This window comes from Leucopleurus acutus, assembly GCF_964270905.1.
Source record: "Leucopleurus acutus genome assembly, chromosome: 19".
Lineage (NCBI taxonomy): Eukaryota > Metazoa > Chordata > Mammalia > Artiodactyla > Delphinidae > Leucopleurus > Leucopleurus acutus.
This window is the reverse complement of record NC_139161.1, coordinates 29677843-29700130: the sequence shown is the minus strand read 5'-3', so window position 1 is coordinate 29700130 and position 22288 is coordinate 29677843. Positions and strand designations below refer to the sequence as shown.

Genomic DNA, 22288 nt, shown 5'->3' with positions numbered 1-22288 from the left:
AGAGTTGGAGTTAACCAGGATTTTACAAAGTGGGTTTGGCAGAAGGATAAGTGACTTGAGAATTTACGCGAGGGGGTTATTATAAGGATGCACCGAGAAAGGAGAGTAGTGAAGACTGGAGGGAACATGGATTAAAGGTCCTGGTGGAGTTAAACTGTTGACGTCCATATTCTGTAGGGAGTGACTTGGAAAGGTAGGAGCTGGTAGATGGAGAGTGGGATGCTTGAAATGGGTATTATGAAGGTTCTTAGTAATGACATGGCCTAGGGGATGAGCATGGGACTGACTTGAAGTGGAGGACAAGATCATTGGAGGTGAGGAGGCCCATCTCAGATCTCTGAATGTTGGGAGGATCATCTTTGTAGACACTGAAATCACTAAAAACTTACAAGAGCTGTGGTGGAAGGACAGTAATGTAGGTGCTAAATATTTGAGTAATGAGACCATATGATATGGAGGTCTGCTGAAGACTCTGATGGTAGTAGGTAGTGAATGAAATAGTCCAACAGCGTAGTTGTAAAGGGTTTTAGGGAGAAGGTAGGTGGCAATGACAAGCAAGAAACACATCTAACCTATCTCAAGGCCAGGTGATACAAGGGATGAAAGAAAAAACTGAGAGGGCTCAAGGAAAACAGTATCTTCAAGGGAGTCAAGTATCGGTAATGCAAGAAGGTGAAAGGAATGGAATACTCAGAGAAGAGGCTGAAGGTATGAGATTTGTTAACGATAGACCTTTAGTTCCAAAGAGCACAGTGGAAGCGTTGGGGAGGTTGAAGAGGAAGGATATGAGTCTGGATTATTTTAAGGGACATACAGAGCTTAATGGAGATGAGAGACTGTGATATAAGGGATTACCTGGGAGATGTTGGCTTTTTGAGGTGACTGAGATATAGGACATGATTGGATTGATTCTTGGAGGAGATGATTCTCAAACCCTAGCCACTATGTCACCTAGGACTTCTAGATAGTTCATATAATAAAAACTGTCAGGCTTCCTGGTTATGCCATTGATTGATTTATTTCTAAAAGTAATATTATGTTATGATTACAAATTCAAATAATACAGAAAAGTGAAACTTTTCATTTCCTACTACTGCTGTCCAGTTATTTAGAAGTGTGTGTACATGTCAACACCTAAATCCCTTTTTAAAATACTGATTCTCTTACTTGCTTCTTTCTCTTAACAATATATCTTGGACATCTGTCTGCAGCAGAATATATAGGTTTACCTTATTCTTTTTACTGGCTTTTTTTTTTTTGCTGTGCCACGCAGCTTGTGGGATCTTACTTCCCCAACCAGGGATCGAACCTGTGCCCCCTGCAGTGGAAGCACAGAGTGCTAACCACTGGACTGCCAGGGAATTCCCTGGCTTTTTAATGCATTGTGTTCCATTGTATTTAACCAGTGCCCTATTGATGGGACAGTTGGATTACTTCTAGGTTATCTCTGATTGACTAGAACTAAAAGAGGAGGGAAAAGGACTGCTGCTTTTTATTATAAGTCCTTTTGTATTTTTGATTTTTTATATAGTTAAAAATATATTTATATATGTTTGTACATGTATTTTTGGTTTTTATATATGCTATCTAAAAGTTATAATGAAGAAACACAAATATTAATTCCCTTAGAGACCACAACCAATTAATTGTGCTGCCAGATAATTTTGTGTTTGTGTTCATCTCCTAATAAACTTTGCCACTTGTATTTAATTGAAGAGTAGCTTGAGATTTTAGAAGAAGCCCATTTAAGGAAAAACTGTTACCATTTACATGGTAAATGGACTATTTACATGGTCAAAATTGGATTGTCTTCAGTACAACATAACAAAAACAAAATAGAATAAGAAAGCTAGATATCAAGGCTGATAGAACATTGCAACAATATCTACAACTTCAGGTTTAAAGTATTTACATTAATTAAACCAACTTCATTTTCTAATGGAATTGACTTTTTATTTATTTATTTATTTTTAAATTTTTGGCTGCTTTGCGTCTTAGTTGCTGCGCATGAGCTTTCTCTAGTTGCAGCGAGCAGGGGCTACTCTTCATTGCGGTGCGCGAGCTTCTCATTGCAGTGGCTTCTCTTGTTGCGGTGGCTTCTCTTGTTGCGGTGGCTTCTCTTGTTGCAGAACATGGGCTCTAGGCAGGTGGGCTTCAGTAGTTGTGGCTTGCAGGCGTACTTGCTCTACAGCATGTGGGATCTTCCCGGACTAGCGATCGAACCCGTGTTCCCTGCATTGGCAGGCAGATTCATAACCAGTGGGCAACCAGTGAAGTCCCTGGAATTGACTTTATAATAGTAAATGTTATAAGTTCAAATGTATAAAATAAATGTGTACTTAAAACAAGTTATTCAGGGACTTCCCTGGTGGTCCAGTGGCTAAGACTCTGCGCTCCCAGTGCAGGGGGCCTGGGTTCGATCCCTGGTCAGGGAACTAGATCCCACATACTGCAACTAAGACTTCGCATGCTGCAACTAAAGATCCCGCATGCCGCAACTAAGACCTGGCACAGCCAAATAAATAAATAAATATTAAAAAAATAAATTTATTTATTTATTTTATTTTTGGCTGAGTTGGGTCTTCATTGCTCCGTGTGGGCTTTCTCAAGTTGTGGCGAGTGGGGGCTACTCTTCGTTGTGGTGCGTGGGCATCTCATTGTGGTGGCTTCTCTTGTTGCAGAGAACAGGCTCTGTAGGCACACGGGCTTCAATAGTTGTGGCACGCGGGCTCAGTGGTTGTGGCTCGTGGGCTGTAGAGCACAGGCTCAGTAGTTGTGGCACACGGGCCTAGTTGCTCCGTGGCATGTGGGATCTTCCCAGACCAGGGCTCGAACCCATGTCCCCTGCATCAGCAGGCGGATTCCCAACCATGTGGGACTGCACCACCAGGGAAGTCCCTATTTTTAGTTTTTTTGAGAAACCTCCATATTGTTTTTCACAGTGGCTGCACCAATTTACATTCCCACCAAAAGTGTACGAGGATTCCCTTTTCTCCACGTCCTCACCAACATTTGTTATTTGTGTTCTTTCTGATGATAGCCATTCTGATAGGTGTGAGGTGATATCTCATTGTGATTTTAATTTGTATCTGTCTGATTACTAGCGCTGTTGAGCATCTTTTCATGCACCTGTTGGCCATCTGTATGTTTTCTTTGGAAAAATTCTATTCAGGTCTTCTGCCCATTTTCTTATTGGGTTGTTTGTTGTTTTGATGTTGAATTATATGAGCTGCTTATATATTTGGGATATTAACCCCTTATCAGCCACATCATTTGAAAGTATTTTCTCCCATTCAGTAGGTTGTCTTTTCATTTTGTCAGTGGCTTCCTTTGCTGTGCAGAAGCTTTTAAGTTTAATTAGGCACCATTTGTTTATTTTTGCTTTTCTTTCCAGTGCTTTAGGGTGTAGATTCAAAAAAATATTGCTATGATTTATGTCAAAGAGTGTTCTGCCTATGTTTTCTTCTAGGAGTTTTATGGTTTCCAGTCTTACATTTAGGTCTGTAATCTATATTGAGTTTATTTTTGCATATGGTGTTAGAGAATGTTCTAGTTTCATTCTTTTACCTGTAGTTGTCCGGTTTTCCCAGCACCACTTATTGGAGTCTGTCTTTTCTCCATTGTAGAGTCTTGCCTCCTTTGTCATAGGTTAATTGATCATTAGTATGTGGACTTACTTCTGGTCTCTCTGTTCTATTCCATTGATCTATGTCTCTGTTTTTGTGCCAGTACCATACTGTTTTGATGACTGTAGCTTTGTAGTATAGTTTGAAGTCAGACAGCATGATTCTTCTAGCTCTGTTCTTCTTTCTCAAGATTGTTTTGACTCTTCAGGGTCTTTTGTGTTTCCATACACATTTTAAAATTACTTATTCTAGTTCTGTGAAAAATGCCCTTGGTATTTTCGGTAGGGATTGCATTGAATTTGTAGATTGCTATGAGTAGTATGGTCATTTTAGTAGTATTAATTCTTCTAATCCATCAACACAGTATATCTTTCCATCTGTTTGTGTCATCTTCAGTTTCTTTCATAAACTGCTGTATATTAACACAATGGAAAACTTCTCAGCAATAAAAAGGAATGGACTGTCAATGTACAATAATATGGATGAATCTCAAAAACATTTTGCTGAGTGAAAGAAGACTTACATAAAAAAATACATGGGGCTTCCCTGGTGGCGCAGTGGTTGAGAGTCCGCCTGCCGATGCAGGGGACGTGGGTTCGTGCCCCGTCCAGGAAGATCCCACATGCTGCGGAGCGGCTGGGCCCGTGAGCCATGGCTGCTGAGCCTGTGCGTCCGGAGCCTGTGCTCTGCAACGGGAGAGGCCACAACAGTGAGAGGCCCGCGTACAAAAAGAAAAAAACCCAAAAAACCAAGCCAAACAAAAAGTACATGGTTTTATGAGTCTGTTTATATTACGTTCAAGAAGAGATGCAACTAATCTGTGGTGTGAAAAGTGAGACTAGTGGGAAGCTGAGGGTGGAGAATAACTGAAAAGGAGCATGAAGGAACTTTCTTGAGTACTGATGATGTCCTGTAGCTTTGTAGGAGAGTTACATAGGTACATGCACTTGTTGAAATTCAGTGAAAATACATATAAGATTTGCGTATTTTATTGTATGTAAATTTTGCTAGAACAAATATTGAATTCTAGTTAGTAATATGCATATTAGAATATTTAAGGGTAAGTATACTGATATCAGCATGTTGCTTTAAAACATAAAAAATAAGATGGATTGATGGATTGATCAGTAAATAGATGGGTAGCAAAATATTAATGGAAGAATCTAAGTGATGAGATTGTGAATAGTTACTGTAAAATTCTTTTAACTTTTCTGTACATTTGAAAATTTTCATCATAGAATACTGAGAAAGCAAAAAGCATTTAATACCCTCAAAAGTAATTGCTTCCTTATTTACTTCACAGAGTGAAGCAATATAAGCAATTACCTTTGAAAGTTAAGTTACTTATTATGTTTCTGGCTGGATGTAAGTTGTCACAAAACTAATATGAAACACTGCTGGATTTATTTATGTTACCATGTTATTTTGTTTATGTATGTCATTGAGATATTAACTTATCTAATCTCAACTCGTCATTTCAAATTCTGGTAAGTTTGGAAGATCTTAATGGGATAAATCGTCATTATTTTCAGTATCAGGAAAATTTCTTCCTACCTCTGTCCTAAGAATTTTTTAAGGTTCGATCACAATTTATAAGAACCACGTACGGGACTTCCCTGGTGGGGCAGTGGTTAAGACTCCACGCTCCCAGTGCAGGGGGCCTGGATTCAATCCCTGGTCAGGGAACTAGATCCCACGTGCATGCCGCAACTAAGAGTTTGCATGCCACAACTAAGGAACCCATGTGCTGCAACTAAGGAGCCTGCAAGCTGAAACTAAGGAGCCTGTGAGCCGCAACCAAGGAGCCCGCCTGCCGCAACTAAGACCCGGGGCAACCAAATAAATAAATACTAAGAAAAAAAGAAGCAGGTATTCGCAAGACTATTTGTTGGAATTTCTGTATAATCATGTGGATTAAAATAAAGTAGGAAAGTAAATTACAGCTTTTTCTCCTTGGTGATTTATTTAAATTCTGGTGAATGCAGTTGGTTTTGCACATATGTTAGCTGTACAGACTAGAAAGAAGGAATCTACAACCTGCTACAGATTTTGCCTGGCTTCAGTTTTCCTTGGGCTTATTGGAATAATTTAGAGGGCAGGAAGGAGAATAAAAGGTAATTATAAACACTTTATAAATTTTGGTTGATTTGATATTTACTCTCAGTATTACTCAGTTGCTACAAATTTATATTTAAACAGGATCTCAACATTCCATCCAAAATACATGCAACAAATAACTAAAGATTTTAAGTTTACAGAGAAGAATCTGAGGGCAAAATGCCTAATACAGGGTCATAGCATAAATTAAGTAGCATAGAATAGGAGTTTAGAATTACAGGTTTTTCTCACACATCAATTTTCCTTCTGGAATCATTTCTTTGCCTAATTTATTATGCTTCATAGTTGAATGTATTTGATTCAACTCATTGAATATGCACTCCTCAAGAAAGTATTATTTTGTCTTGTTTGCCATAGTCAAGAATCAAGATAGACTTAATGCATGTGCCTCAGTATTATGTGAGTAATTATCACTCTGTCTGAAAAGCAGTTCAGAGAGTGATAAAAAAAAAGTAAGGGCTCATTACAGACTTTAAAATAGTAGAATAACAATGACATTGTCTGCTTCTCTCAGAAATCGCCAGGAAAAAGAAGAAGGGGGATGAACAAGAAAGAAAAATACAAACTCCATCTTCAGTAAGAGTAGGATGTATCTGTTAACACCAAATCAGAAAATTAAGGGCTACCAAATGCAACAAAGACCAAGTGGGTTTCAGAAAATGATGAGATAGAATGCTTTCATCTGAAGACCTCAGTGAAAGCCAGTAAGGTGTATGCTCCAGAAAAGGTGGTATTCTTTGTGGGGGCAAAAATAATTTTGGAACCTTTCACAGGCTACCAGCAGGGACTCCTCAATACCTAGTTTGGCACCAAGAAAGAAAAGAGGATAAGTTGAGTGAGGAATTGGAAATACACCGTATTTTTTAAAAATGTATTTATTTGTTTTTATTTTTGGCTGTGTGGGTCTTTGTTGCTGTGTGCGGGCTTTCTCTAGTTGCGACGAGCGGGGGCTACTCTTCGTTGCGGTGCGCGGGCCTCTCATTGTCGTGGCTTCTCGTTGCAGAGCACGGGCTCTAGGTGCACAGGCTTCAGTAGCTGTGGCTTACTGACTTAGTTGCTCCACGGCATGTGGGCTCTTCCCGGACCAGGGCTTAAACCCATGTGCCCTGCATTGGCAGGCGGATTCTTAACCTCTGCGCAGCCAGGGAAGTCCCAAGAGACTCTGTATTATTAGCAGCTTTGTTGGCTAGGGAGAAGTCAAGAATAAAATAACTCCCTCACACAACGTTGGGTCCTCAGGAACTTCATTCTGAGCTACATGAACGTCTTATGAAGAGCTGGTCCAGGAAAAACGTACTTCATTTATAGATTATTATCATAAAGGAACCAGCAGGGATTTTATATAAAGAGATTACAATTTTAGAAAGTTGAAGTAGGGACTTCCCTGGTAGTCGAGTTGTTGAGACCCTGCACTTCCACTGCAGGGGGCATAGGTTCGATCCCTGCTCAGGGAACTGATCATGCATGCGGAGCAGCATGGCAAAATAAATAAATAAAAAATTTAAAAAGTTGACATAAACAAAAATAAAATAAATGGCAATTGAAAAATATTCCTGATGAAAGTTGCAATAAGATATATTGTCTTGAATGATAATTTTAAAAAATTAATCTTGCAAGTTCTTTGATAAAACTAGAACTCAAAGCAGAGATAGGTCAAGGAAGGGTTAGTGCAAAAGGTGAAGTTTAGCTAACAGAGCTTGAAAAATAAGGGGAAGAGAAAAATTAAATTGTCAATGAAATGAGGGGCATATTGGAAGCAGGAAAAAGAATAGACACTTCTGGAAAACACAGTAAGGTACATGGAGGGTAAAATTGAGGAAAAATGAACAAAATGAAATGGAACTTAACCACATGTCTAAAAGGAATAAAGACCCAGTGTTAGATGTGGCACATGGGTAAAGGAGAATAATTGTTGTCCTTGAAGAATAAAACTCAAGTAATACAATATAATATTTACAGGTATTTTTCAAAGAAACTGCTCAAAACAAATGCAGATTTGAATCTATAGATTGACAGGGCACATAATGAGTCAGGAAGAATTTACATAGAACAATTAACGTTAAGGCATAATCTAGTAATGTTATTGTACTGCAAAAAAAACCTTTTTTGATGATTCCAGAGTAAAAGAATAAACATGACAGGGAGAAAGATTCAAATTGGTTTCAGAATTCTCAGAAAAGTTCAGTGTCAGAAGACAGTAGAGCAATGTAAAGTCCTCAAGGACGGGAAGTGTGACCTAAGAATTTTATATCTACTCAAACTGTTGTTCAGGTGAAAAGGCAATGTTTTTAAACATGCAAAAACTCAGAAAATATAATTTCCCTAATGCCTTCTTGAGAAACTACCGGAGGACATACTTTAGATAACCAAGTGATGAAAATATAGCAAAAGACTTGATATGAGCATTGAATCCATAGGATTAATGGGGGGCTTACTATTCTAGGACAGAATTTATATATTATAAACTCTGACATGTAGATATTATATGACTCAGAAGCATTGGGAGGATAAGGGGGGGAGATAGTAGAAAGCTGTAAAACTACAGAGGATGTACTCTAGCAAAATCTAAAAAGCTAGTTGATAAGAAAAGAAGGTGAGGGATCTAGGAAATGGGAAACCAAACACAGAAGAGCTCCATAAGAAAGTCCCAGGGTGTCATTTGTACAGCAAGACTGTAGAGTCCAGGGTTTTCCAGGAGAAAAAAATAGAAACTGATTTGCTCGAACATATGGAAAATATCATTGAATTGTGTGCCACAATGTTGTTGGAGCATTGGGAAAGAATTACTGATAGGTATGTTGAAAACAAATCAAATGGGAAAAAGTGAGGCAGTCATCAACTCTAGGAAAAAAAAGTTGTACAAGAAAGGAGTTGTGATCTTAGTATACGCTTCAGAAATTCACACTTTGTATACCTGGAAAAAAAAAATATATATATATATTTTTTTGCTGTATGCAGGCCCCTCACTGTTGTGGCCTCTCCCGTTGCGGAGCACAGGCTCCGGACGCGCAGGCTCAGCGGCCATATCAATATTGTATTCAGAATGTGTATGTAACAGCTTATGACCTAAAGTAATATCTAGAAATAGTGATGTGGATTAGTAGAATCATTAAACAGCGTTCTATTTCTGGTTGTGTTTCAAAGAATAATTGTGTTTCATCTTAGTAAAGCCCCTGTTTTTTTTAAAAAATATATATATATAGTTGGATATATAATATTATGTTAGTTTCAGGTGTACTACAGAGATTTGACATTCGCATACATTATGAAATGATCACCACAGTAAGTCCAGCACCCATCTGTCCCCATACAGTTATTACAATACTATTGAAGAGTATTCCTTATGCTGTGTATTATATCTCCACGGCTTATTTATTTTATAACTGAAGGTTTTTACCTCTTTATCTCCTCCACCTATTTTGTTCCCCAGCCCCACCCCCACCCCTCCCCTCTGGCAACCACCTGGTTGTTCTCTGTATCTATGAGTCTGTTTTCATTTTTGTGTTTTTTGTTTTTTAGATTCCACATATAATTGAGATCATACAGTATTTGTCTTTCTCTGTTAGACTTATTTCCTGAGCATAATACCCTCTACATCCATTCATGTTGTCGCAATGGCAAAATTTCAATTTTTTATGGCTGAGTAATAATATTCCATTGTATATATACACCACATCTTCTTTATCCATTCGTCTATTGACAGACACTTAGGTTGCTTCCATATCTTGGCTATTGTAAAAAGTGCTACAGTGAATTTCAGGGTATATATATGCTTTCAAATTCATACTTTTTTAAGGTATATACCCAGAAGTGAAATTGCTGGATCATATGGCAGTTCTATATTTAATTTTTTGAGGAACCATCGTACTGTTTTCTGTAGTGGTTGTACCATTTTACAATCCCACCAACAGTACACCAACAGAACACACAACAGTACACACAACAGAAAAGATTCCCTTTTCTCCACATCCTCACCAACACCTGTTATTCGTGGTCTTTTTGTTTGTTTTTTTTTTTGCGGTACGCAGGCCTCTCACTGTTGTGGCCTTTCCCGTTGCGGAGCACAGGCTCCGGACGCGCAGGCTCAGTGGCCATGGCTCACGGGCCCAGCCTCTCCGCGGCATGTGGGATCTTCCCGGACCGGGGCACGAACCCATGTCCCCTGCATCAGCAGGCAGACTCTCAACCACTGCGCTACCAGGGAAGCCCTCATGGTCTTTTTGATGATAGCCATTCTGACAGGTATGAAATGGTATCCCTTTGTGGTTTTGATTTATATTTCCTTGATGATTAGTGATGTTGAGCATCTTTCCACGTGTCTGTTGGCTATCAGTATGTCTTATTTGGAAAAATGTCTATTCAGGCCCTCTGCCCATTGTCTAGTCAGGTTGTTTGTTTTTGTTGGTGTTGAGTTGTATGAGTGCTTTGTATACAGTAAGTCCCCTACATATGAACCTTCAAGTTGCAAACTTTCAAAGATGTGAACGTGGTCTTCAGCAACTTAGTGACCCTCAGTGACAAGCTGGAGCTAGATCTGCAAGAGGATGACTTCATCAAACTCCTTGCTGTGTAACACGAGGAGCTTACTAATGAAGACCTGGTGGAATTGGAGGCCCAGAGAAAGGACACAGAAACAAGAGGAAGAAGTAGTAACTGAAGAACCGAAGAGACTCACGATGCAGGAAATGACAAGGGGATTTTCTTTATTTGACCAGGCACTGTTAGTTTTAGAGGCACAGGACCCGAACGTAGAACGGTACATGAGGGTTGCAGCCGCCGTTCAGAATGCAATCCAGTGCTACTGTGTCATCTATGATGAGAAAAAAAGAGCTACTACCCAGACATCACTGGATCATTTTTTCAGGAGGGTAGATAGAATTGAATCCAGCAAGGAACCAGAACCTGTGCCATCACCGTCAGGTGTGAGTGAAACTGCAGCTTGCCTGCCCTCCATCTCCTATTGCTGACGATCCTTCAGCTCTACCATCTCCCACCTCCTCTCCCTCCTCCAGGAAGTCTTCTTGCCTGTTCACTTGATGCCAGCCCCTGTATGCCAGCTGTTGTACTGTACTACTGTACTTTTCAAGGTACTGTACTGTAATATTAAAAGTGTTTTCTTTATTTTTTGTGTTTTTTATGTATTATTTGTGTGAAAAGTATTATAAACCTATTACAGTACAGTACTATATAGCCGACTGTGTTAGTTGGATACCTAGGCTAACTTCATTGGACTTATGAACAAATTGGACTTATGACCGTGCTCTCGGAACAGAACTCATGCGTATGTAGGGGACTTACTGTATTTTAGTGGTGGCTTTACGATTTTCTATATGTAGTATCAAGCCATCTGCAAATAGTGACAGTATTACTTCTTCCTTTCCAATTTGGATTTATTTTATTTCTTTTGCTTGTCTGACTTCTGTGGCTAGGACTTTCAATACTATGTTGAATAAAAGTGGGGGCAATGGGCATTCTTGTCTTGTTCCTGATCTTAGAGGAAATGCTTTCAGGTGTTCATCGTTGACTGTGATGTTGGCTGTGGTTTGTAACTGTTGGCCTCTATTATGTTGAGCTATATTTTCTCTATACCTACTTTGATGAGGTTTTTTTTTTTATCACAAGTGGATAATGAATTTTGTCAGAAACTTTTATGCATCTATTGAGATGATCATATGATTTTTATTCTTCAGTTTGTTAATGTGGTGTATCACATTGATTGATTTGTGTATATTGAACCATCCTTGCATCCCTGGGATAAATCCTACTCGATCATGGTGTATGATCCTTTTAATGTGTTGTTGAATTCAGTTTGCTAATATTTTGTTGAGGATTTTTACTTCTATGTTTATCAGTGATATTGGCCTCTAATTTTCATTTTTTGTGGTGTCTGGTTTTAGTGTCAGGGTAATGCTAACCTTATAGAATGAGTTTGGAAGCATTCCTTCCTCTCCAAATTTTTGGAATAGTTTGAGAAAGATAGGTGTTAACTCTTCTCTAAATGTTTGGTAGAATTCACCTGTGAAGCTCTCTGGTCCTGGACATTTATTTGTCAGGATTTTTTTTTTTTAAACTGATTTAATTTTGTTACTAGTAATTGGTCTGTCCATATTTTCTATTTCTTTCTGATTCAGTCTTCAAGATTGTATGTTTCAGCCTTCCCTGGTGGCGCAGTGGTTGAGAGTCTGCCTGCTGATGCAGGGGACACGGGTTCGTGCCCCGGTCTGGGAAGATCCCACATGCCGCGGAACGGCTGGGCCCGTGAGCCGTAGCTGCTGAGCCTGCGCGTCCGAAGCCTGTGCTCCGCAATGGGAGAGGCCACAACAGTGAGAGGCCCACGTACTGCAAAAAAAAAAAAAAAAAAAAAAAAAGATTGTGTTTCTAGGAATTCACCTATTTCTTCTAGGATGACAAATTTATTGGCATGTCATTGTTCATAGTAATCTCTTATGATCCTCTGTATTTCTCTGGTGTCAGTTGTAACTTCTCCTTTTTAATTTCTGATTTTTTAAATTTGAGCCTCTTTTTTTTTCTTGATGAGTCTAGCTTAAGGTTTATCAATTTCGTTTATATTTTTAAAGAACCAGCTCTTAGTTTCATCAGTGTTTTCTACTTTTTAGTCTCTATTTCATTTCTGCTCTGATCTTTATTATTTCTTTCCTTCTACTAACTTTGAGTTTCCTTTGTTCTTCTTGTCATTTCTTTAGATGTAAGTTTAGATTGCTTTTTTGAGATTTTTCATGTTTCCTGAGGTAGGCTTGTGTCACTAGACTTCCCTTTTAGAACTGCTTTTGCTGCATCCCATAGATTTTGGATCACTGTGTATCCAATGTATTACTGTCACTTTCTCCCTATATGTTTGTTAATATTTGCTTTATGTATTTAGATGCTTCTATGTTGGGTGCATATATATTTACAATTGCTATATCTTCTTGTTGGATTCATCACTCTATCATTATGTAATGTCATTCTTTGTCTTTGTTATAGCTTTGTTTTAAAGGCTACTTTTTTAATATAAGTATTGCTACTCCAGCTTTCTTTTTGTTTCCATTTGCATGGGTTAACTTTTTCCATCCCCTCACTTTCACTCTGTGTGTATGGTTTTTATTTATTTTAAAGAAATTATTATTGATGTTCGAAATTATTTAACTTCAAGGATATTAGAACATGAATGAAAAAACCTCCACATGATTTTAAGAGTCTCCTATAATTTTTCTAATAGTTTACTATGTCTATTTTATTTTACATTTAGATCCTAATTCATTAGGATTTTATGTTTGTGTGAGGTATACAATACAAAGGGATTTCCCCCGTTCAAGTGGAAAACCAATTGTCAGCCATTCATTGAGTAGTTCTGGCTTTCCCAGCTGACGTGAAATGCCTTCTTCCTCACTAGCTGAACCCCCTTTCCTGAGATGCCTCGTGAGTGTGCCCTGAAGTGAGTGAGGTAAGCTCACCAACCTGGGCTCCTCTTCTACAAGGCACAGCTACTGTCATAGCCTCTGCGGAGACAGCAGGGAGCATGCAACACATGGAAGTGCTCAGAGGCCATCAGCAAGAACCCCGCCCCATAATAACCAGGCAGTGTGGGAGCCTCAAGGCTCTGGTACTGACCACAGGGTGGGGGCTAAGGGGACGGCCGCCTGCTCAGCTAGGGGAAGCTTGCTCTCTTCAGCTGGTCCCGCTTCTCCTGCAGCTTGCACGCCTGGCTGTCCAAGCAGCTGACCCTGTGTTGCAGGGTCTTTAGCTTGCTGTTCTTCTCCTCCTGCTCCCATAGGAAGCACATTTTGTTCTTGTTCTGCCAGGATGAGAAGCAGCAGGACTGCAACAAACTGACGAGTTTGTAGGCCCCCAATGCTGCCAGGATGCTCTCCTTGATGAACATGGGGCTGGTGTCTCTGTGCTCACTTAGCACAGCTTCTGTGCCTGGCTTCAGGGTAACATCTGTTGGAGGGGTGGAGGGGCTCTGGGAGGGCTTCTGAGGCATTGCTGTGAGGGACAAACTTGTGGGGCTCTGTGCCAAGCCCTTGTTGGGCCCCAGGCTGGTTTTGCTGCAGTCAGGCTCCATGTCTCTCTTCAGCCTCTGTCGGTCAGCAGGCTCTCAGGGGACAGACAGCCTCTTTCCAGCATGCTTGGAGGAGAAACTGTAAGAATGAAGCGAGCCAGTAAATTTGCAAGCCCCAGGTACTGGGGGGATAAAGTCATCCATGGAAATGCCACTCTTATCTTATCTACCAGGCCCCCATCAGGGGAGGTGGTGTTCTGATTGCCAGCATCTACAGCAGACATGTTTGCTTCTCCCTGGCTGTCTAATGCTGCGCTAGCCAGATCGGCTTCTGGAGTACTTCCAGAGGCTGCTGCACCAGTTTCTGACTGGTGGCTTCTGGGCTGGCCCTGTGTGCAGTTTTACCCTACAGCGCAGCTCACTTCAACTTGCAGGACTCCAGCTTGACCACTGGGTTTTCACTTGAGGATGTTGATGACCCTGCAGCTCCTTGCCTGTCTGCTTCACTCACATGTCCCCTCAAGCCCCCTGAGGACTTTCTGGTATCCGTTCTCCTGGTGCATCCACGGCCTCCAGCTCCCTTCTTCTCAGTGAGGTGGAAGACGGAAGTCATGGCCACGATCTTGAGCAGTCAGTGCTTATCCTCCAGCCCCGTGGAGAAGCTTTCTTTGGTGAAGTGTTCACTACTGTGGAAAGACTACTTAGTGGGGGTCCAGTTATCCTTCTGAACAGCCTTTAATAACTGAATCAGACATTTTGAGTCCCTTAGGGGGAAACCTGTGGCAAGAGACAGCGTGCTTCTCCCCCTTGCCCTGTCAGTTGGAGTAATTTACAGCTGCACAAAAGATCACCATCTCGGGCCTTGGGCTGTCCTGCCACTGCCAGGCTCCAGCCCTTGCCTCGTTGAGCCCAGACCAGGGCAGGACCGCCCTGAGGGGAGGGTGCAAGGCAACATGGCTGCAGGACATGGGAGCCAGGCACACAGCTCCCACTGTATAGCAAGATGGCAAGATGGCGGCACCCAGCTGCCTGCCACCTGGGCAACCGGCCCTAGGCCTGTCTTTGTGTGTCTTTAGACCAGAAACGAGTGCTTGTAGGCAGTGTATATATGGGTCTTGTTATCCATTCAGCCACTCTATGTCTTTTGATTGGCGCATTTAGTCTATTTACACTTAAAATAATTACTGATAGGTATGTACTTATTGCCATTTTGTTTTGTTTTTTTTAGTTCTTCTCTGTTCCTTTCTAATTATTTTGCTCTATTCCCCTGTGATTTTTTTTTTTTTTTTTTTTTTGCGGTACGTGGGCCTCTCACTGTTGTGGCCTCTCCCGTTGCGGAGCACAGGCTCCGGACGCACAGGCTCAGCGGCCATGGCTCACGGGCCTAGCCGCTCCACGGCATGTGGGATCCTCCCGGACCGGGGCACGAACCCGTGTCCCCTGCATCGGCAGGCGGACCCTCAACCACTGCGCCACCAGGGAAGCCCCTCCCCTGTGATTTGATGACTATCTTTAGTGATTTGTTTGGATTCCTTTCTATTTTTTCTATATGTATCTATTGTAGGTTTTTGGTTTGTGGTTACCATGAGGTTCATATATAACAGTATATATATATGTATGTATGAATGATTATTTTAAGTTGATTATCTCCTAAGTTCAAAGGCATTCTAATCGCCCTACATTTTTACTCCCCTCACCACATTCAATGTTTTTTTGTTTTAATTAATTAATTATTATTTGTTTTTGGCTGTGTTGGGTCCTTGTTGCTGCACGTGGGCTTTCTGTAGTTGCGGCGAATGGGGGCTACTCTTTGTTGCAGTGTGGGGCTTCTCATTGTGGTGGCTTCTCTTGTTGCGGAGCAAGGGCTCTAGGCGTGCGGGCTTCAGTAGTTGTGGCATGCGAGTTCAGTAGTTGCGGCTCGCGGGCTCTAGAGCGCAGACTCAGCAGTTGTGGCGCATGGGTTTGGTTGCTCCGTGGCGTGTGGGATCTTCCCAGACCAGGGCTTGAACCCGTGTCCCCTGCATTGGCAGGCAGATTCTTAACCACTGCGCCACCAGGGAAGTCCCCACATTTAATGTTTTTGATGTTATATTTCACATCTTGTTGTTTTGTATATCCCTTAACTACTTGTAGATATAGATGGTTTTACTACTTTTTTTTTTTTTTTTGGTATGCGGGCCTCTCACTGTTTTGGCTTCTTCCATTGCGGAGCACAGGCTTCGGACGCACAGGCTCAGCGGCCATGGCTCACGGGCCCAGCCGCTCCGCGGCATGTGGGATCCTCCCGGACCAGGGCACGAACCCGTGTCCCCTGCATCGGCAGGCGGACTCTCAACCACTGCGCCACCAGGGAAGCCCTGTTTTACTACTTTTGTCCTTTAACCTTCCTACGAGCTACATAAGTGATTGATCTATTACCTTTACTGTATGTTTGCCTTTACTAGTGAGATTTTTCTTTTCATAATTTTGATATTTCTAGTTGTGGCCTTTTCTTTCCTGTTTAGAGAAGTCCCTTGAACATTTCTCTTAAAGCTGGTTTAATGGTGCTAAATTTTTTAGCTTTTGTTTGTAAAACTTTTTGTCTCTGCTTCAAATCTGAATGATAACGTTGTCGGGTAGAGTATTCTTGGTAAGTTTTTTCCTCTTATCCCTTTGAATATATCATGTCACTCCCTTCTGGCCCGCAAAGTGTCTGCTAAAATGTCAGCTGATAGTCTTATGGGAGTTCCCTAATACCTCACTAGTTGCTTTTCTCTTGCTGCTTTTAAGATTTTCTCTTAAAAAAAAAAAAAAAAAAAAAAAAAGATTTTCTCTTTAATTTTTGCCATTTTCATTATAATGTGTCTTGGTATTAATCTCTCTGGGTTCATCTTGTTTGGGCTTCTCTGTGCTTCCTGGACCTGGATGTCTGTTTCCTTTCCCAGGTCAGGGAAGTTTTCAGTTATTATTTCTTCAAATAGTTTCTCTGCCCCTTTCCCTCTCTCCTCTCCTTCTGGGACCTCTGTAATGTGAGTGTTATTATGCTTGATGTTGTCTCAGAGGTTTCTTAAACTATCCTGCTTTCTTTACAATTCTCTTCTCTATTGAGTTTGGGTGATTTCTACTACTCTCTTTTCCAGAGTGCTGATCCATGCCTCTGTATAATCCGATCTACCATTGATTACTTCTGGTGTATTTTAAAATTTCAGTTACTGTATTCTTTAGCTCTGTTTGGTTCTTCTTTATGTTTTGTCTTTGCTGAAGTTCTCGCTGTTCCTCCATTCTTCTTCCACATTTGCTGAGCGTCCTTACGATCATTACCTTGGACTCTTTATTGGGCAGATTGCTTATCTCCACATTTGTTCTTTTTCTGAAGTTTTTGTCTTGTTCCATTGTTTGGAACATAGTCTTCTGTCTCCTCATTTTGCCCAATTATCTGTTTATTTCTATGTGTTAGGTCAGTTGATTATGTTTCCTGATCTTGAAGAAGTGGCCTTTTTTAGGAGACATCCTGTGGGGCCCCACAGCACACTCCCCTCTGGTCACCAGAGTTATATGCTCTAGGTGTGCTCCCTGTGTGGGCTGCATGGTCCCTTATGTTGTGATGAGCTGACTGCTGTAGGTGCACTGGTAGGCAGGGCTGGCCCCTGGTCTGGTTGGCCGTGAGGCTGTGTCTTGTGCAGTGGCTGTGCGCCCACTGGAGGGCAGGTTGACTCTGCAACCCAGGAGGTACATGGGGCTGCTGCTGGCCTCCTGGTTGTTGGGCTGGGGCCCCCCATGGCTGTCTGCACAGCCTAGGGGGTTTGGAAGCCCCCGCTTTCTTAAAACTGGTCAATGGTTTAAAAATATTGGTTGAATTAAAGTTCCTACTAAAAAGCCATACATATTTTAAATTTTTGAATACATTATCTCTTAGTGAAAGGGAATAGAGATAGCATAAACCAGTTACTTGAGTTGACAACAAAAGTGTAAATATGACCATAGTTCCTGTTTGCCAATGGTTATCACCTGTTTACTAATACTAGCCCAAGTTTCATAGCCTACATGTAAGAACTCAACATCATGTTATGTGACATACTCTTATGTAAATGTATTGATTTTCTCCTCTTAAGGAACATTCATTCTAAGAAGTTAGGGAATGGCTTAAATATATATCAATATAAATCAGAAAGACAGAAGTTTATTTATTCAGCAAATACTTATTGATCACTGTGTGCCAGGCACTGATCTGAGCATCAGACATCAATGACCAAAAGTAGACAAAAATATCTGCAGTCTAGGGGGAGAAGGAATGCAGTCATAAAATAAATGATAAACATAATAAGTAAGAAATGCATATTGTATACAAGAAATTGATGAAGGCTATGCAAAAAGAAAAAGACTTACAACATGATAAGAGGAATTCCAAGGGCAGGAAGAAGAGAAAGAACCATCAAATGAGATTGAGAAGACAGAATCCTGTGAGTGACAGAGAAGAGTGTGATGTTCTGGAAACCTAGAGAAGGGAGTTTATCAAAGTAGAGGGAATAATCAGCAGTCAGATGCTTCTAAGTGAGTCAGATCTGAGAACAGGGTGTAGGAGTTAGCAACAGGAAGGTACATTGATGATGTTGACAAGTTTCAGTTAACTTGTGCAGTTTCCTTTTGGTCATGGAAGAATAATGACGAAGAAGAGTTACTGCTAAGCTCTCTTCTTTTTTTTTTTTTTTTTTTTTTTTTCCGGTACGTGGGCCTCTCACTGTTGTGGCCTCTCCCGTTGCGGAGCACAGGCTCCGGACGCACAGGCTCAGCGGCCATGGCTCACGGGCCCAGCCGCTCCGTGGCACGCGGGATCCTCCCGGACCGGGGCACGAACCCGCGTCCCCTGTATCGGCAGGCGGACTCTCAACCACTGCGCCACCAGGGAAGCCCTAAGCTCTCTTCTTTTTGTGGTCTTATGACACTAGTGGTAGTTTGATCTTTGGTAAATGTGTAACATCTAGGTTGCCATTCACAGAAAACTTAAGATCCTGCTGGCTATGCTTCAGTATCAACCTGGTCAGAGTGAACAAATGATTGTTAAGATTACACTGAGAGCAACAGTAGGGAATGAAATTTCTGTTGTAAGAACCCCAAACCCAGCACCTCAGGAGACAGTCATTTGGTAGTTGGCATTATATATATTCAAGGCTAACTAAGAGAATCTGTGATGTGTGGGCATTATAATCAGCTGACTCCAGGTGGCGTTCCTGGAGGCTGCTATAGAAAGAAAGAAAATAGCTTAATGAGGAAGGAATTCAACCCTGAGTTTAACTCCATTTGGTCCACTAAGAAAAAGAATACCAAGTCTGGTGGAGAATTTGCCTTCTTTAATTTAATGTGTATTCTAGATTTAGAATACATATGATTAACTTGGGGGAGGGGAGTGATCAGAAACTTAACATTTACATGTTGTCACCCTAGCAAGGGCATATTGAGTAGACAGCATCATCGTGATATGTGGGCTGAGGTGAGGCTGCTCCAGATGAGTTTCTCTCAGAGTTAATTGACGGAAACTACCCACCTTCAAGAATTTTTATTACCTTAGGAGTGCTATGCCAAGACTGAAACACAGCTGTGGGTGCTGTGCTCACGCCCACATTGCCAGTGTCAGGAAGGATGTACTTTTAAACCTCTAATTTCTCTAATAATGTCTTTAGTGATTTGTGTAGGTTTGGCATTGTGAGGAAAATGCTTCCTGGCTTGGTTTATAACAAGAATTCAGTTTGCAGTCTTAAAATGTGTATTGTCTTAATATGCATGTGGAAGATACTAACAAGTTAGAAAAAAGATCTGACTAAAATACTGTCCTGTCCATCTAACAAAACTTACCCACCCATGATATATGAAAATAAATGAAAATTACATGTTTTATGCTAGAATAATCAATTTATCTATTGGTTCCTGTTTTATACCAAGATGGCAATATATAGTGCTGAAAGAGAGCCAGCTTTCATATTCAATTCCAATCTGACTCCTTTCCTTTTCTCTAATGGAAAAATTGGATTGGACTCATGTCAACCTATAGAGTGGAGGAAGAATAAGCTTTTGTAAATAAATATTTCTAAAGAGGTAAGAAATAGCACTCTTTTTAAAAATTTATTTATTTATTTATTTTCGGTACGCGGGCCTCTCCCTGTTGTGGCCTCTCCCGTTGCGGAGCACAGGCTCCGGACGCGCAGGCTCAGTGGCCATGGCTCACGGGCCCAGCCGCTCCGCGGCATGTGGGATCTTCCCGGACCGGGGCACGAACCTGTATCCCCTGCATCGGCAGGCGGACTCTCAACCACTGCGCCACCAGGGAACCCCAAAATAGTACTCTTTTGCTTGAAATATAAAGCTTCATAACCAGTTGGTAACTATATTATTTTATAGATGTTATGGCATGTTTCTTTTAATATATAAAATCTGAGGGATTCTTTCCTAACTGGTAGATTCACTGCAAGGATTGATTATATTTATCAAAATAAATATACATTCAGCTTTTAAGTAGACACTAGTACATAAAGCAGAATATCCCTATATTGCTTACAAAAGGAATATATAGAATTTATTTCCATTCTGCTGGTGTATATAAAAACATTTGTTTGTATCTGAAGTGTGTTAATTTTTACCTTTACATTGCCTTTGTCCCATCTTACAAACTCAAAACCTTATTGGAATAGAATCATAGAATTAGAATTTTAAACCTGGAAGAGACTTTAGAGTTATTTTATTTCAATTTCTTAATTTTTCTATTGAGGAACTAAAATCCAGAGAATTTAAGAGTCTTTGTTCAGGTTACCCAGCTAGAATTAGAACCCAGCTTTCTAACTCCTTATATTTATGCTATAATCTGTCTCCAACAAGTTAGTTGAATAGCAATTAAATAAGTTGGCAGAAACTTTAGGTCTTGCTTGTGTTTATGTCCAGGCTTCAAAGTGATCCCTAATTATTCTTCATCACTTAAAAAAATTCTTGCAAGCACATTAGGTGAAAGTAATGCTAGGGATTCTCCTATGACTTGGTCCTGTTATGAAATCTAAAGAAATCAATGCTCATCTAGAGCAAAAAACATGAACATAGTACTGAAGTTTTCCTTCTTTGTGCTCCACTAATTATGATAATGATTTGAGTAGTTCCATAATGATTGTCTTAGTCTATTTGGGCTGCTTTAACAAATTACCATAGACTGGAAGGCTTATAAACAACAGAAATTTATTTCTTACATTTCTGGAGGCTGGGAAGTCCAAGATCAAAGCCTGGGCAGATTTGGTATCTAGTGAGAGCATGCTTTCTGGCTTATAGATAATTGTCTTATCCTTGTGTCCTTACCTGGTGGAAGGGGCAAGGGAGCTCTCATGGGTCTCTTTTTCATAAGGGCACTAATCTCATTCATGAAGGCTCCACCCTCATCACCTAATTACCTCCCGAAGGTTCCACCTCCAAATACCATTACACTGGGGATTAAAATTTTAACATATGAATCTGGGTGGTGGGGGGGACAAACTTTCAGTCTGTAACAATGATTTAACATCCGCCTCATCCTTAAATACTGCTCCCAGATATACTCTATGGCTTTTTAAAGGACTAATTTGGGAAAATACTGATTAAAATAAAATAGTATAAACACTGATAAGTACTGAACTGTTCAAGGTCACTAGGATACAACTGTATTTTTATAATTCAAAATCTTCCACCAGGCATGTTTTGGGTTGTGGTTATTTCTGAAATAGAATTGAGGAGTCGAGACTGACCTACTCAGATAAATAGTCTGAGGATAAAGATGACACTAGCCAATTTGAGCAGCAGGGAAGAAGAGTCAGAACATTTATGAATCTGAGTTTTATTTTGTGTGTCTGAAGAACTATTGTTAGCTTAAAGCAAGACCCTGTGCTTTGTTTATAGAGTTCAGTGTATGAAGTTTAATAGAGCTGGATTTCTGCTTCACGATACATAACATTGAAAAAGTCAGTATCCACAGAAATCCAAATATGCATTCATGTATTCATTGACAAATAGCTTTAATGAAGTGGAATTTTTTTTCTTTTTTTTTTTTGTGCTTGTGGGATCCTAATTCCCTGACCAGGCATTGAACCCAGGCCCTCACCTGGGCCCTTGGAAATGAGAGCAAGGAGTCCCAACCACGGGACCACCAGGGAATTCCCGTGAAGTGGAATTTTTTTATGTATGTCACTGAACTTAAAAATTAAAACTAACCAGGGAATTCACTGGTGGCGCAGTAGTTAAGAACCGCCTGCCAATGCAGGGGACATGGGTTCGATCCCACATGCCACGGAGCAACTAAGCCCATGCGCCACAACTACTGAGCCTGCGCGCCTAGAGCCCGTGCTCCACAACAAGAGAAGCCACCGCAATGAGAAGCCCATGCACTTCAATGAAGAGTAGCCCCCGCTCACTGCAACTAGAGAAAGCCCGCGTGCAGGAATGAAGACCCAACACAGCCAAAAATTAATTAATTTAAAATAAATAAATAAAATTTAAAACTAACCAGACCCCTAATGATATCTCAACATTGTTCAAAAGGTGTTTATGCATATAGTTC

At 40.7% G+C, this 22288-nt stretch overlaps 1 protein-coding gene and 1 pseudogene across 2 annotated transcripts in view; one reads left to right on the top strand and one right to left on the bottom strand.

The window, feature by feature from the left end:
* PPM1E (protein phosphatase, Mg2+/Mn2+ dependent 1E) overlaps window positions 1-22288 on the top strand; it is a gene marked incomplete at both ends in the record, with an annotated part of 190391 nt that overhangs the window by 141781 nt on the left and 26322 nt on the right. The gene's annotated exons all lie outside the window — the stretch shown is intronic.
* Window positions 13393-14359, bottom strand: LOC309975563 (peroxynitrite isomerase THAP4-like; annotated as a pseudogene). Its single transcript has 2 exons — window positions 14258-14359; window positions 13393-14135 (listed from the first exon to the last, which is right to left on the bottom strand). The product of its transcript is annotated as a peroxynitrite isomerase THAP4-like (transcript).